This window comes from Chlorocebus sabaeus, chromosome 5 (assembly GCF_047675955.1).
Source record: "Chlorocebus sabaeus isolate Y175 chromosome 5, mChlSab1.0.hap1, whole genome shotgun sequence".
Lineage (NCBI taxonomy): Eukaryota > Metazoa > Chordata > Mammalia > Primates > Cercopithecidae > Chlorocebus > Chlorocebus sabaeus.
In genome coordinates, this window is record NC_132908.1 from 20,248,902 (window position 1) to 20,265,853 (window position 16,952).

The following is a 16,952-nucleotide window of genomic DNA, read 5'->3' on the forward strand; positions in this document are numbered from 1 at the left end:
AATACTATTAAGAAGGTGACTGGCTTAGTGGACTTCACCTGGTGGTATCGTTAGGTGCTTTTGATAGCACGCTCACCTGTGTCCAACAAGCCCAATGTAAACTGTTTGCAGAGATTTTCACTAGATGATGAAAGTTGGCTTCAGCTTATTAAAATTAACCAAGTGGCATCACTTCTGGGCTCTACTGGTATCCTCTTCTGTGGCCTGATCTCTAATAACATGGAAACTTTGCCCCATTTCCAGGCTGTTGCCATTGTCATTGCTTTCCTTGCTACTGCCAGCCTTTAAGCTGGGATGTATCATGTGAGGTGTTTTGAACCTAAAAGAAGCCCCAAAGAGAAGCTCCTCTTGGAATCTGAACAGGATCTCACCTGGACTCCTATCATTTTATCCGTGAGACAGATCTTGTCCCAGAAATACTTCTACCTTTTTCTGATCATGAATTTCTTTCGAGTCTTTAACCTTCTTCAGCAACTTCATGATGATCTTTGCAGATATTCTCATTCTCAGAGATGTACTATCTTCTTCCATAAGGAGCATTATGTAGGGGGCAGGCTTTATTTGCCCACAGGTATGTAATAGTTCTTTATGTTCTTTATGATTATTATAATTGTTATAATTATGTTCTCTACGATTTATAATTTGTGATAATTTTTCCTGCAGGGATTAGAGATTTAACTCTTAGCTGGGTGATATTAGAAACCTGATTTCATCAGTAGTTTTAAAAAGTGACACGCAGTTTTTTGTTTATTTGTTTGAGACGGAGTCTTGTTCTGTCACCCAAGATGGAATGCAGTGGTGTGATCTCAGCTCACTGCAACACTTGCCCTCTCGGTCCTGCCTCAGCCTCCTGAGTAGCTGGAATTATAGGTGTGCGCCACCACACCTGGCTAATTTTTGTATTTTTGGTAGAGATGGGGTTTCAACATGTTGTTCGGGCTGGTCTCGAGCTTCTGACCTTGTGATCAGCCTGCCTCGGCCTCCCAAAGTGCTGGGATTACAGACGTTAGCCACCGCACCCAGCCAACACACAGTTATTAAAAGACCCAAAGATTCAGAGCTCCAGATAGCATACAAGATTCAGTAGAAACATAATGGAAAAAAGACAAGATCGAGCACAGTGGTCCATGCCTGTAATCCCGGCACTTTGGGAGGCCGAGCCGAGTGGATCACTAGAGGTCAGGAGTTCGAGACCAGCCTGGCCAACATGGTGAAACCCTGTCTCTACTAAAAATACAAATACTAGCCAGGCTTGGTGGCGGATCTCAGCTACTCAGGAGGCTGAGGCAGGAGAATCACTTGAACCCAGGAGGCGGAGGTTGCAGTGAACTGAGATCGCACCATACTCCAGCCTGGGTGACAGAGCAAGACTCCGTCTCAAAAAAAAAAAAAAAAAAAAAAAAAAAGACAACAGGGAAAAAGGAAAGAGACCCCAGTGAGAACTGAACAATGTGATATTTTAAACATTTTTGCTGTGGAGTTTTGTTCCTCTCAGCTTTCTCCTTTAAACCCAGCAGAACTATGGAAGAAAACAGCTTTTCTTTTTAAGCGTGTCATTTTGCTTTATTTGGGTGTTTAAGATTTCTGTGACTATCACGTGGAAGAAGAGTTAGTTGGTCAAGTTTCAAAACACTTGGCTAAAAGCCTGAGTCCTGGAATTTCAGAGCACTATTAAAATTCCATGGTCATGACCATTATTGTAGAGGTCACGTCCTCTTCAAAAAATATACTGGTCTGCTGCTTATTATACCATTTGGAAAGCTGATATGTTGTTCCCCTTAACCTAAATATGTCCTCTAAAATATGGCTTTACCTCGCCTGTGATACAGGTTTTTCCTATTTTCACAAATGATAAGCAAAACATCTTAGCAATACTCTTCAGGAAACAGGTTATTCTAGATAGACTAGTTTTTACTGTTTACCAGCTTTCAAAAATTGTTAAGCCATTTGGGACAGAAATAGTTCTAAAATGTTTTAAGTGTTGCCACAATTTATTTATTTTTATTTCTTTATTTTTTTAGAGACAGTGTCGTGCTCTGTCACCCAGGCTGGAGTGCAGTGGCACAATCATGGCTCACTGCAGCCTTGATCTCCTGGGCTCAAGCTTTCCTCCTACCTCAGTCTCCTGAGTAGCTGGAACCACAGGCATGTACCACCATGCCCAGCTAAGTTTTTTTATTTTTTGTAGAGACAGTGTTTTTCAAGACCAGCCATGTTCCCCACGTTGGTCTTGAACTCCTGGAGTCAAGCAGTCCTCCTTTCTTCCCAAAGTGTTGGGATTGCAAGCATGAGCCACAGTGTTCGGCCCACCACAATTTCTTAAGTAAAGTATATAGAATAGAATTTGCCTGTCTGCTATTATCCCAAGGTCTTTATAATTACTATACGTGCCATAATAATGGTAACCCACAGTTTTGAGTGTTTACCATGTGCCATGGACTATTGCCAAGTGCATTGTGTATATTACATGACGTGATCCTCATAACAATCTTGGAGGAAGAGATTCTTATTCTTACAGATGAGAAAAGGGAGGTGGTACCTTTAGAGCTGTATACTTTAAGATTCTGTCTCTAAAATGTACTGTGCTTACATCATTTATTTAGCAGAGCATACCAAATGGAATTTCATATCTGGCTTATCAATATAGTCCAGGTACTGTGTGTGCATAATAAAATGATGCTCTCCTTTCAAAGCAATTTGAAGTTTGTCAGGCTGTTTGCTCCTCTGTTTAACCACCGAGAATGGGAAGCTGTTTGATTTCCTGTCTCTGCTTGTTATTTGCTACCAGATTCTAGGCTATATATACTTTCTTACTTTAAATCATGTATAGTACTTGCCTATAGTTTCTCCTCTTCACCAGAATTGTTAAATTCTTATGTAAGCCTGGGCATGGTGGCTCACGTCTGTAATCCTGGCTCTTTGGGAGGACGAGGCAGGCAGATTGCTTAAGCCCAGGAGTTCAAGACTAGCCTGGGCAACATGGCGAAACCCTGTCTCTACAAAACATAAAAGAAAATCCAAAGTTGCTTTAAATTTATTCTTAATTTCTAGAGAATTAACACGTGTAAATTATTGTGGTAAAAAATGACAGCTTGGCGGGTGCAGTGGCTCCTGCCTGTAATCCCAGCACTTTGGGAGGCTGAGGTGGGTGGATCATGAGGTCAGGAGTTCAAGACCAGCCTGGCCAAGATGGTGAAACCCCGTCTCTACTAAAAATACAAAAAATTAGCCGGGCATGGTGGTAGGTGCCAGTAATCCCAGCTACTCAGGAGGCTAAGGCAGAGAACTGCTTGAACCTGAGAGGTGGAGGTTGCAGTGAGCCGAGATGGTGCCACTGCACTCCAGCCTGGGCGACAGAGCGAGACTGCCTCAAAAAAAAAAAAAAAAAAAAAATGACGGCTCATTGGAATCTGTTTTTATTGTTATTTATTTGGCTAAGTCTCTTTAACACTTTATTGGGTAAAATAATGAAGGTGAGCACTATGTTTTCATTTTCTTTTTCTCTTTCCTTCCTTCCTTCCTCCTTCCCTCCCTCCCTCCCTCCCCTGCCTTTCTTTCTTTCTTCTTTCTTTTTTTTTTTTGAGACACTCTCACTCTGTCACTCAGGCTGGAGTGCAGTGGCGTGGTCTCAGCTCACTGCAATCTCCACCTCCCAGATTCAAGCAATTCTCCTGCCTCAGCCTCCCAAGTAGCTGGGAATACAGGCATGTGCCACCACGCCTGGCTAATTTTTGCAGTTTTAGTAGAAATGGGGTTTCACCATGTTGGCCAGGCTTGTCTCCCAACTCCTGACCTCAAGTGATTCGCCTGCCTTGGCCTTCCAAAGTGCTGGGATTGTAGGCATGAGCCACTGCACCCAGTCTCAGGCTGGCTTTGTTTTTGAGGAGTTGAATAAAGAAAGGAGAAAAGGATGAACAAATGTTCTGTCTCCCTAATAACTGTTGGTATAGGTCCGTCACTCTTCCACATTACACTCCCCAGAGAGGCAGAGGAGTAACTGGGTTAAAAGCATGGATCTGTACTCTGCCCAGGAGGAGTCTGGCTCTCCACTTACTAGCTGTGCAATCCTGGGTAAGTTACTCTACTTCTCTGGGCCTCAGTTTCCTCATCTGTAAAATGAGGATCAAAATAGTACCTACAGGACTGGGCACAATGGCTCCCAGTATCTTGGGAAGCTAAGGTGGGAGGGTCACTTGATCCTAGGAGTTTAAGACCACCCTGGGCAACATAGTGAGATGCTGTCCCTATAAAAGATTTAAAAATTAGCCAGGCATAGTGGCACACATCTGGAGTCCCAGCTACTTGGGAGGCTGAGGTGGGAAAATCACTTGAGCCCAGGAGGTCAAAGCTGCAGGGAACTATGACTGTGCCACTGCACTCTAGCCTGGATGAGAGAGCAAGACCCTGTCTCAAAAACAAACAAACAAACAAACAAACAACAACAACAAAAAAAAACATAGTGCCCACCTAAGGAAAGTATTATGAGGGTTAAATGAATTAAAACATCCAAAGTACTTAAAACGGTTCCTGGCACAATAAACCCTCTAGAAATGTTAGCTCTTATTATGTACAGCCATCTCAACGCAGCAGATATCTATTAGACTTTCACTGTGAGCACGGCACTGCCTTTATCCCTCTGTTTTGATGTCGGCATAGGTTTGCCAACACTTATGTTGGAACACACTGTTGAATGGAGAGCCAAAATATTTCATTTGTAGAAGGCTTTATTTTAGTTTTTTTTAAAAAAAGGCAGTCTTTCTCTTTTCTTTCATGATTTTTGTAATACTACTCATCATTGGCTTATATCTTTTTATATATTGGACACAAGAAAAACAGCTACCAATTATTAAGTACCCTATATTTGAGTATGGTGCTAGGTAAGAGAAGAGAAACGGAGGAGAGCGAGAGCGAGAGTGAGCAAGCGAGCGAGAGAGAGAGAGAGAGAGAGAAAGTTTGTCTTGGTGGGGGAAATGCCTCTTAGGTAAGGTAACTTCTCTATGAAGAAATAGCCGGTAAAAGTGGCAAAGCTGGAATTTAAATCTAGGGACATCTGATTTCAAAATCTTTCATTTTTTAGCCAGACATGGTGGTGCATGCCTGTAGTCAACTACTTGGGATGACCGCTTGAGCCCAGGAATTTGAGACCAGGCTGGGCAATGTAGTAAGACCTTGTCTTTAAAAAAATCTTGCACATTCCACTCTACCACATATTTCTTACATTATTAACTTCTTGTATTTTGTATGTTTATGTACTAGAGATAGAGAAACAGCAGCTGCATTTCAATATGTGGAAATGTGTTACTCTATAATATTCTAATAATATTTAAGAATATAATTGGACTTGTTGGGGTGTTTTACATACTTCCTCTTACAGAACTCTAAGAAATGCCTTGGACCACATCAGTCACTGATCCATTGTTTTTTAGTATCCAGAAAATGAACTCTTGTTCTTTACGAGTAGAAAAGTAAGTAAAAAAATCAGTCAGGGGAAAAAAACCTGTTTACTAAAGAATATCTGTATTCTACTTACATCATTCAAAATTCTCTTCTAATTATAATGCACATACATTTGGTTAGTGAAAACTTTTCAGGGATAAACAATGTGTGCTTTTTTATTGAAAACAAAGAGTATCTTCTGATCTTTGTTAATGTACATACGTATATTTAGCATAAACTTTTCAGTCTAGAACAATGAACTTTTTCATTAATAGCAAGAAATGCAAAAAATCTAAGTCTGAGCTCTTAAAATGAATCTGTTATAATGATAAAAATATATAAAGTTAGGCAGGACACAGTAACCCAGAATGCTAACTCTTGTTTTCCTCTGATGCTTGATTTTGGGGTAAAAAGTACATTTCAGGCAAGATGTGGTGGCTCACACCTGTAATCCTAACATTTTGGGAGGCCCAGGCAGGCAGATCACTTGAACCTAGGAGTTTGAGACTAGCCTGGCCAACATGGTGAAACGCTAAAAATACAGAAGTTAGCCAGGCACAGTGGTGCTTGCCTGTAATCCCAGTTATTCAGGATGCTGAGGCATGAGAATTGCTTGAACCTGGGAGGCAAAGATTGCACTAAGCCAAGATCATGCCACTGCACTTCAGCCTGGACGACAGATTTGAGACTTTGTCTCAAAAAAAAAGTTATTATTCATAATCAATTTTTGATATATATTGATGATAATGGCATTTCTAAGCAAGATAGTTTTAGTTGTGTGTTTCAATTGATACTGTAATTCAGAAGCAAATTTATTTATTTATTACGTATTTTTTGAGATAGGGTCTTGCTCTGTCACTCAGGTTGGGGTGCAGTGGGTATGATCATAGCTCATTATAGCCTCAACCTCCTGGACTGAAGCAATCCTCCCACCTCAGCCTCCCTAGTAGCTGGGACTACAGCTGTACATCACCACACTCAGCTAATTTTTATATTATTTGTAGAAATAGAGTTTCACCATGTTGCCCAGGCTGGTCATGAACTCCTGGGCTAAAGCAATCCTCCTACCTTGGCCTCCCAAACTACTGGGATTATAGGCATGAGTCACCGCACCTAGCCAGCAATTTATTTTGCAATAAGAACGTTTATTTTGTCATCAGCAAGAGTGAGTAAGCTTAATAAGTTCCATCTTATTAAGGAACTCCATGGAGTTCCATCTTAACACAATGCCTTTCTGTTTCCATTTCAGTGCCTTGTACTTATCAGTCAGTCCTGGCTGAAAAAGTTTGGTTACTATAAGATCATCTTAATTTCTTTCTATCTAGAAGGAACAGCCTCCACTGTAATGTTACTCCTGGGGAAGCAATACTATTACTGTTTAGTTCTTTATCTCACTATTATCATGTAAGTAAATGCTGGTTCCAGTCTCAAAATTACACTAAATTTTACCATTTGCCCTTTCAAGCAGTGAAATATTTTTGATCTGGACTGAGTTTAATATTCATTTCTAGGCAAGGTCATTGTACCTTTCTGATAAATTGTCTGAATGTTAACGGCTTGTTTTTTGAAGGAATTTTATACGTTAAATTTTGTAGTAAACTTACTTTTTTCAACCTATTAAAAAATTTACTTGGAAGGCTAAGGTGGGAGGATTGCTTAAGGCCAAAAGTTTGAGACTAGCCTGGGCAACAGAGTAAGACCCCATCTCTACAAAAAGTTTTACAATTTTCTGGTGGCACATGCCTGTAGTCCCAGCTACTCCAGTGGCTGAGGCAGGAGGATCATACTTGAGCCCATGAATTCAAGTCGTAGTGAGCTATGACTGCACCACTGCACTCCATCCAGCCTAGGTGACAGAGTGAGACCCTGTCTCAAAAAGATACAGCATTTAGTAAATACTGCTGCCACGTATAAAAGAGGCTGACCTTCTATTCCTCCTTCAACTCTTCCTCCTATTTCTTCAACCTCTCCTCCTCCCGCAAGCACCCACTTTGCCTCCATCACAGGCATCTCAAATTCCGCAGGTCCAAATCAAGGATCTTGCTGCCAAATCTGCTCTTTTGCCATTATTTGCCGTCTCCGGAAATGGCTCTGCCATCTATCTGGTTTCTCAAGTCAGAGACTGAGACGTTGTCTTTGCCTTTTCTCTCTTCTTTGACACCTAGGTCCAACACACTGTTAATTGTCAGCAGTTTTATCTCCCTAATGTGCCCTGAATCCATCTCTTCTCAGTTCCACTGACATTCCTATAGCTCATTTCTTACATGGAATAGGATACAGTCTTCCCATATGAACCCCTAGTTTATAGTCTCCAGTCTCTCCAACTCCCTCTCTCATATTGCTTCTAGAATAACATGCTCTTCCTCCGCTTAATAATCTTTTTTTTTGTTTTCTTTTTCTTTTTTGAGACGGAATCTCACTCTGTCACCCAGGCTGGAGTGCAGTGGCGCGATCTCGGCTCACTGCAAGCTCCGCCTCCTGGGTTCATGCCATTCTCCTGCCTCAGCCTCCCAAGTACCTTTGCTTAATAATCTTAAGTGGCTTCTTACTGCTTTCAGGGTATTTCAAAATGATGACGTATGATGTCTGGTTATATAGTCCCTCTTTATCTTTTCATCTTCATTTCTTTTTTTTTTTTTTTTTTTTTTTTCTGAGACAGGGTCTTGCTCTGTTGCCTAGGCTAGAGTACAGTGGCACGATCATGGCCCACTACAGCCTCCACCTCCCAGGCTCAGGTGATCAGCCTCCTAAGTAGCTGGGAATACAGGTGTGCACTACCATGCCCAGCTTAATTTTTATTTTTTGTGGAGATGGGTTTTTGCCATGTTGCCCAGGCTGGTGTTGAACTCCTGAGCTCAAGCGATCTGCTCACCGTGGCATCCCAAAGTGCTGGGATTACAGGTGTGAGCCACTGTGCCCCGCCTTCGTCTTCATTTCTTGTTACTCCTCAGCTTACACTGTACTCTCTGCCACACAGAAATACTTTGCAGTTCCTGGTTCAGACACCTCTGTGTCTAGAAGATGCTGTTCCCTGTGCCTGGAAAACTGTTCCCCATTTCTTTTTTTTTTTTTTTTTTTAATATATATATATATATTTTTTGAGACGGAGTCTCGCTCTGTCGCCCAGGTTGGAGTGCAGTGGCCGGATCTCAGCTCACTGCAAGCTCCGCCTCCCGGGTTTACGCCATTCTCCTGCCTCAGCCTCCGGAATAGCTGGGACTACAGGCGCCCGCCACCTCGCCCAGCTAGTTTTTTGTATTTTTTTAGTAGAGACGGGGTTGTTCCCCATTTCTTGCTTTGCTCTGTCCTGTTGTGTCTTAGGCCACAGCTCAGGTATGTGCTTTTCTGGGAAGCCTTCCCTGATTTCCTCATCTGGATTAGGTGGCCCTCCTATATGACTCCAGTGCCCTATGCTTACTTCTGCTGTGGTGCTTTTCCCTCTACCTGCGACTATCTATGGTCCCCACTGGATTGAGTTTATTGTGAATAGGGTCTAGTCTCTTATCACTGTGGCCCATTACCTACTGCGGTTCCAGCAAATAGTTGGTCCTTAGAAAATGTGTTTTGGGCCAGGCACAATGGCTTATGCCTATACTCCCAGCACTTTGAGAGGCTGAGGTGGGAGGATCACTTGAACCCAGGAGTTCAAGACCAGCCTGGGCAACGTGGCAAAACCCTGTCTCTACACAAAATAAAAATTTAGTCAGGTGTGGTGGTGCACGCCTGTAGTCTCAGATATTCAGGAAGCTGAGGTGGCAGGATCACTTTAGCCCAAGAGGTGGATGCTGCAGTGAGCTGAAATCATGCTACTGCACTCCAGCCTGGGCAACAGAGTGAGTTTCTGTCTCAAAAAAGAAAAAAAAAGAAAAGGTTTTTGTTTTTGTTTTTGTTTTGTTTTTTGTTTTGCCTCAGCCTCCCGAGTAGCTGGGACTACAGGCGCCAGCCACCATGCCTGGCTAATTTTTGTATTTTTAGTAGAGACAGGGTTTCACCATGTTGGCCAGTCTGGTCTTGAACTCCTGACCTCAAGTGATCCACCCACCTCAGCCTCCCAAAGTGTAGGATTACAGGCGTGAGCCACTCATTTTGGTTGAATGAATTGTAAATTCTATTCAGGTCCCTGCTGGAACAACTTGAGAAAATTTTCATGAAGGCGTATTTGCATTTTGAACAAACTGGTAGTGGAGACTGTTTTAATTGACTCCAATGACTGAATCCCTGTGAAACTTCAAGACATTAGAACCCTACATAGATAACTATTCTGTAAGTCTGTAAGGGTGGCCCTGGCTGTATAGTATGTAAAATGATATTTTATAATAATTTTTAGAATGAAAATTTTTGTTTGCTTTTTTTCATTTAAACCATCCCCCTCATTTTTATTCTTCTATCATAATTAAAATGCTATATGCCCTTTCTCAGTTCGTAATGTATCCTATTTCTGATATCAAGAGAAAGATGTCTGTGTGATTAATTTCCCCGGCATGTCCTGTCCTTTAGAATCTATTAATAATTTAAGCAGATTAAATGAGTTTAGTCATTTGGAATGAGGAAGAAGCATAAAAATCATTTTTAAAATTCCCAAGTGAAAGCAGTTATTACATTTTTAAAAGAGAATTATATATTCACAGATATATAATATTTGGGAGGATAGAAGTGTATGTCTAATATAGCTTTACTTTTATAGTATATCATTTCTTCTTATCTTCTTGCAAATCAAATGTCAACTTTCATTTTATTCTTTTTTAACAAAAGCTGTGCCTCCTAGTTGTAAAATTCTCATATGTGTTTTAACATTTTTTCTAGGGTTATTGTGCAAGCTTCGGTTTCCTTGTTTACCCTGCCACTAGTTGACATAGTTGATGCAGATTAAACTTCAGTAATGAAGTTTAATCAGCAGTAAGTATATTTATTCAAATGTTAGCTACAAAATATCACATGTAGGCAGGACCTATCAGTCTCCATACCTCAATTATATTGCCACTACAAATCATATATCTGAAAGACAATCATAAGAGGCATCGCTAGGAACCAGGGGGCAAAATATAATCAGATATTCGTGCTTGTTTGCCCTAGGCAACTTTTCCCCATTTCCAAAAGGACATCACAGTTTTTCATTTCTCAGGTTCACATAGCCAATATTACAACAGGGTTAAATCTCAGAAACCAAAGTGGAATCTCAGTTAGCTGTATGTTCTACATATGGCAATATGCCTTATTACATGGGACGATTGGGCAAAATGACCTTTACTCTGTGACATTGCAAGAATTACAATTAAAAATCAAAGTCCATCTTATCCTTTCTTACTTGAAAAAGCCTACGCCAACGATGAGAGGTTCTATTCTTTGGTATGATTGTAAGCACTTTAGATCAGCTATAAAATGTACTTGATTGGCAAATATTTTCTCATACGTGTCCTATTTTGCATATTAGAGAGGAATGTGTTATTTTAAGACAGAGGCACATTCTTTTTTTTTTTTTTTTTTTAGACGGAGTCTTGCTCTGTCGCCCAGGCTGGAGTACAGTGGTGTAATCTCGGCTCACTGCCACCTCTGCCTCTCAGGTTCAGGCGATTCTCCTGCCTCAGCCTCCTGAATAGCTGGAATTACAGGCACACACCACCATGCCTGGCTAATTTTTTTGTATTTTTAGTAGAGATGGGGTTTCATGATATTGGGCAGGCTCGTCCCAAACTCCTGACCTGATGATCCACCCACCTCAGCCTCCTAAAGTGCTGGGATTACAGACATAAGCTACCACGCCCGGCCAGACAGAGGCACATTCTTTATTAGTTCTGTCAAAACATTTATACTGCAAAGTCTCTGTTTGTTTGTTTGTTTTCGAGACAGGCTCTTGCTCTGTTGCTCAGGCTGAAGTATGGTGGTGTGATCATAGCTCATTTCAGCCTCAAACTCCTGGGCTCAGGGGATCCTCCAGCCTCAGTCTCCTGAATAGCTAGGACTATATAGGTGCATACTACCACGCCCAGTTAATTTTTAAATATATATGTGCTGTAGAGATGAGGATCTCGCTATGTTGCCGAGGCTGGTCTTGAACTCCTGGTCTCAATCGATCCTCCTGCTTGGCCTCCCAAAAGTGCCGGGATTATGGATGTCAACCACTGCGCCCAGCCCCCTCTTTTATTTTTAATGCAAATTAAATTGAGGAAAGATTTGCCAGCTACCCGGACTTCTCTTCATATAATTCCTTTCCTGTTGCAGGATTTTGTTGCTAAGTTCTTATTCGGGTGATAGGCAGGGTGTAGTCCAGGGCCCTGTCTTCACTTTTGTCTCCTTTGTACCTGGAAAACCAACTAGCTCAGAACTCCTTCTTTTGAATGAATACATAAACAAGCAACAACTTTAGTAAACATTTTTCACCTTTCAAATTCTTTTGAATTAGATAGGTTACAAATAAATAAAATGTCTTGAACAGTGAGAAAGGGAAAGGCATTAACATTTACCAAATGCCAGTGTCCAAATGAGTTGTATGGCTGTTTGCTCATTCATGTCTTGCAGCAGCCTTGAGTGGTAGATATTATTGACTTGACAAATATTTATTGATTTCTTCCTTTGTGTTAGGCAATGTGGTAAATGCTGAGGATTCAATACAGTAGGTCTTGTAATGAACTGTCCAAGTTATCTGATGCTCTTCCTTCTCTCTAAAACAGGGGTCTCCAACCCCTAGGCCACAGACCAGTACTGGTCTGTAATAATATTAGAAATAAAGTGCATAATAAATGTAATGCATTTGAATCATCTCAAGACCAACCCCCCTGGTTCGTGGAAAAATTGTCTTCCATGAAACCGGTCCCTGGTGCCAAAATGGTTGGAGACCATTGCTCTAAAATGTACTTATTCACATGTGTGCAGTAGGTTTGTGACCAAATGGCTACTCTTGAGGACACCTGTACTTTTCTACTCCCATGATTCAGTGTATCATTACCAAGCGTAGTGTTTTTTAATTTAAATCTATTAATGTCAGATGTACTTGTTACTGTAATTGCAAAATTTAATTGCACTTATATTTTATAAACTTAGGAAATATATATGTGAAATAAAAGTTACTTTTGTGAAAATTAAGTTGAATGCTTTAGAAAGACTCAACATTGAGTTGTAGGGCCAAGCATGGTGGCTCATGCCTGTAATTCCAATACTTTGGGAGGCTGAGGCAGGAGCACTGCTCAAGGCCAGAAGTTTGAGACCAGCCTAGAAAACATACAAAAAAAAAAAAAAAAGAAGAAGAAAGAAAGAAAGAAAAAATTGAGTTGTAAACAATTACTATCACGTCTGGTGCAGTGGAATCCAAACGTTTTTTGGGAAAAGTCATAGAAGTCTAAAGATATTTTGTACTCAGTTTGCTTCATAAGTGACTTTAGGTTCTCTTTATAACTGACAAGTAGAAACTGTCTATCACGTAATATGGATACTGTTTATACAAGAAAGATGAACCAGCACTTTCATTAGTGGACCTATACTCAACGAAAAACCCAAAGAAAAGATTTATGAATGAGTATAGTTAAGTTAAAATGGAATGGTTACTGTCTCTTCTTTTAAAAATTATTTTTTGCTTGATCCAACTGTCTCACTCATCATGTCAGAGAAGACAAAAACTAGTGAGCAAAACTGGACTTAGCCTCTGCCCTCGTGGTCCTTATAGTCTAGTTGGGGAGATAGACAGCAATTATACTGTCAGACAATCAAAGTTATCCCCATTTTCATGATACTAAGACCTTGCAGAAATTAATATTCCCAATGTTCTGGTTAATGTAACCAGCAGACTAAAGAACAGATAATCAAACCCAAGCTCTTACCATTAAACTAAACTTCCTCTAATTCTCAGACCTTGTCTTTTATTTTTTCCCCTCTCTTTCTTCTTTTCTCTCCTTCCCATTGTCTTTTTTCTCCTCCTGAGTTGCAAGGTTTCCACCATTAGTTGAAATGTGACAAGATTTCAGTTTATGCAGTCAATGCACTTGATTTGTTTTATATGACCTGATTATTTAAAAATTTATATGGAGAGGCCGAGCGCAGTGGCTCACGCCTCTAATCCCAGCACTTTGGGAGGCCGAGGCGGGTGGATCACAAGGTCAGGAGATCGAGACCATCCTGGTGAATACGGTGAAACCCCGTTTCTACTAAAAATACAAAAAATTAGCCGAGCGTGGTGGCGGACTACAGGGTCGCAGCTATTCGAGAGGCTGAGGCAGGAGAATGGTGTGAACCCGGGAGGCGGAGGTTGCAGTGAGCCGAGATCGCGCCACTGCACTCCAGCCTGGGCGACAGAACCAGATTTTGTCCCCCCCCCCCAAAAAAAAAATTATATGGAGGATTCTTATCAGGAATACATTAAAGTAGTGCATAATAAAACTTGGTCAGAAAAACTTAGGCATGAATCCCAGTTTTACCATGTACTAGCTGTGTGACTGTGGATGAGTTAATCTGCTTTCCCGTCTCTAAAACAGAGCTGGGAATATCTCACTCGTGGGATTGTCGTGGGATTTAGATGAAATAATAAGAGCCCATAACAGAGTACAGGGCACAAATAGTGCTCACTTAATAGGCCTGAAGAGATTAGCTGTGTCTTCTCAGTTAGGTTCTGCTAGGTATGGTGTCTCACACCTATAATCCCAACACTTTGGGAGGCCAGGGTGGGAGGATCATTTGAGTCCAGGAGATGGAGACCAGCCTGGGAAACATGGAGAGACCCCATCTCCCCTGCAAAATCCAAAAATATCCGGGTGTGGTGGCGCGTGCCCGCAGTCCCAGCTAAGGCTGAGGTGGGAGGATCGCTAGGGCTCAGGAGTTCAAGGCTGCAGAAAGCTGAGATTGTGCTACAGCACTCCAGCCTGGGAGACAGAGTAAGACCCTGTCTAAAAAAAAAAAAAAAAAACTTACGTTCTGGCCGGGCACAGTGGCTCATGATTATAATCCCAGTACTTTTGGGAGGCCAAGTTGGGAGGATGGCTTGAGGCCAAGAGTTCAAGACCAACCTGGGCAACATGGCTAGACCCTGTCTCTAAAAAAAGAAAAAGAGTTAAGTTTTTCCCACCATGGCACATTTATACCTATGTAACAAACCTGTATGTTCAGCACATGTATCCCGGAACTTAAAGTAAAAAAAAATTTACAAAAAGAGTTAGGTTTTTCTAGTTTTATAATCCTTTATAACTAAAAGGTTAATATTTTATAATACTATACTATTTTTATTATTGTCTACTTAGGATCAATGAAGACTTCATACACAAAGAGATTCTTGATTCAAAGATTCAAATTGTATATATGGAGATATATATATATATATATATATATATATATATATCACACATAATTCGTATGTGATATAGACCCATGCTATTTTTGTCTGTTCCAGGTCACCCCTTCCCTCAGTGGTTTTTGCCATTAATGCTTTGTTTACCAAATCTGCCCACTCTTTAGCACCCATGGTGATACTCTCTAGGCTAAACCAGTATGAATATGGAAACACAAATAGCAGGTAAAGTTAAAAAAAAAAGGTTCTTGAAATATTGTAAAAGAAACATGAAAGCAAACATAGCCTTTTACGTTAATTTCTAAGCAATTATCTTGACCTTTGTGTATTATTAGTCACTAACTTGTATCTTGAGTAAGGTGTAATAAAAAGTATTAATATCAAAGACTTTCATAGGAGCATCTTTAAGTGTCTTCTTTAAATTATGTACATACTAAATGCCTTCACACTAAGCTACATATTAATTGCTTTATCTAAGTTACTCATTCATTTACTATTTCATTTCACAAATGCTTCTGAGTGCCTGCGATTATAGTCCAGGTACAAAGGTCCTTTGAATACAGGATGAATACAAACCTTCTAAGGGGCCATACAGATTACAGAGAACTGTGATAAGGGACCACTAGAAGTACAATGGGACTGTGGTAATTCAGAGAAGAGATTCCTACCTGGTCTGCCTAGGGTCAGAGTGTACTTCACAGAAGAGGGTTTCTTCAGCTGAATTTTGGAAGCTGAGTGGGATTTTTCTCCTGAACATGGACGAATGTCATTCCAAGTAAAGAAAACAGCACAGCAAATATTTGGAAGCATGAGTGAACTTGCCATAAGCTATTCATGTATTCATCCAATAAATATTGAGAGCCTACCAAGTGCTGAGCTCTATGATAAGGCAGTGAGGTGTAGCAGAAAACAAAACAGCAACAATCTCTGCCCTCACAGAGCTTACATTCTAGTGGGAGGGAGGCAGACCAAGAAATGAAATAAGTGAAATACATAGTATGTTAGATGGTTATGAACTCTCTGGTAAGAAATAAAGCAAGAAAGAAAATAGGAAGGGTTGGGGGAAGCTGCCTTTTTTTTTTTTTTAAATTTAGAGACAGGGTCTCACTCTGTCACCCAGGCTGGAGTATAGTGGTAGGATCATAGCTCACTGCAGCCTCGAACTCCCAGGCTGAAGTGATCTCCTGCCTCAGCCTCCTAAGTAGCTGGGACTACAGGCACGTGCCTCCATGCCCTGCTAATTCTTTAAAATTTTTAGGAGAGGTGGGGTCTTGTTGTGTTGCCCAGGCTTGTCTTGAACTCCTGGACTCAAGCGATCCTCCTATCTTGGCCTCCCAAAGCACTAGGATTACAGGTGTGAGCCACTGTGCCCAGCCAAAGCTGCATTTTTAATTAGAGTGATGGGGAAGGCCTCACAAAGAAGGTGACATTTGAATAAAGACCTGAAGGAAGATGGCAGGGAACCAGGGAGGCTCTCCTGGGGAAGAGTGTTCCTGGGAGAGAGCACAGCAGGTGCAAAGGCCCTGAGGTGCAGTGTGCCTGGCATTCTAGCTGGCAAGGAGGCCAGCATGGCTGGATCAGACTAAGCAAGAGGGAGGGAGGCAGGAATGGGGAGGGAGGCCAGATTGCACAGGGCCTTGCAGCCCTGTTTGTTATTTTGATTTCACTGTAAGGTGAAGGAGATGCTGAAATAGTGAAGGATTAATTGACTGATTTAGTAGACTTTGTTTTTCAAAGCAGTTTTAGATTCACAACGAAACTGAGCAGAAAATATACAGTTTCCATATACCCCCTGTCCCCACACATGCACAGCCTCCCCATCATCAGCATCCCCCACCAGAGTGGTACCTTTGTTACAATTGATGAACCTACATTGACACATTATTAGAACCCAAAGTCCACACATTATTAGAACCCAAATTCCATAGTTCCCATTAGGGTTCACTCTCTGTGTTGTGCATTCTGTGGGTTTGGGCAAATGTATAATGACATGCATCTATGATCGTAGTATCATAAGGAATAGTTTGACTGCCCAAAATGTCCCCTGTGCTCTACCTATTCATCCTTCCCTCCCCACTGACCCCTGACAACCAGTGATCTTTTTACTGGTTGTAAAAAAAAAAAAAAAAAAAGTAAAAAAGTAAAACTCCATAGTTTTGCCTTTTCTAGAATGTTATCTAGTTGGAATCATATACTATGTTATCTTTTCAGACAGGCTTCTTGCACTTAATAATGTTCAATTTAAGTT

At 41.0% G+C, this 16,952-nt stretch overlaps 1 long non-coding RNA gene across 1 annotated transcript; it reads left to right on the plus strand.

Moving 5' to 3' along the window:
- The first annotated feature begins 278 nt into the window (after window positions 1–278).
- On the plus strand, window positions 279–15,089 carry LOC140711739 (uncharacterized). The gene is made up of 4 exons (XR_012093033.1): window positions 279–571; window positions 6,686–6,840; window positions 10,240–10,332; window positions 14,807–15,089. It is a non-coding gene; the product is annotated as an uncharacterized lncRNA (long non-coding RNA).
- The last annotated feature ends 1,863 nt before the right edge of the window (window positions 15,090–16,952 follow it).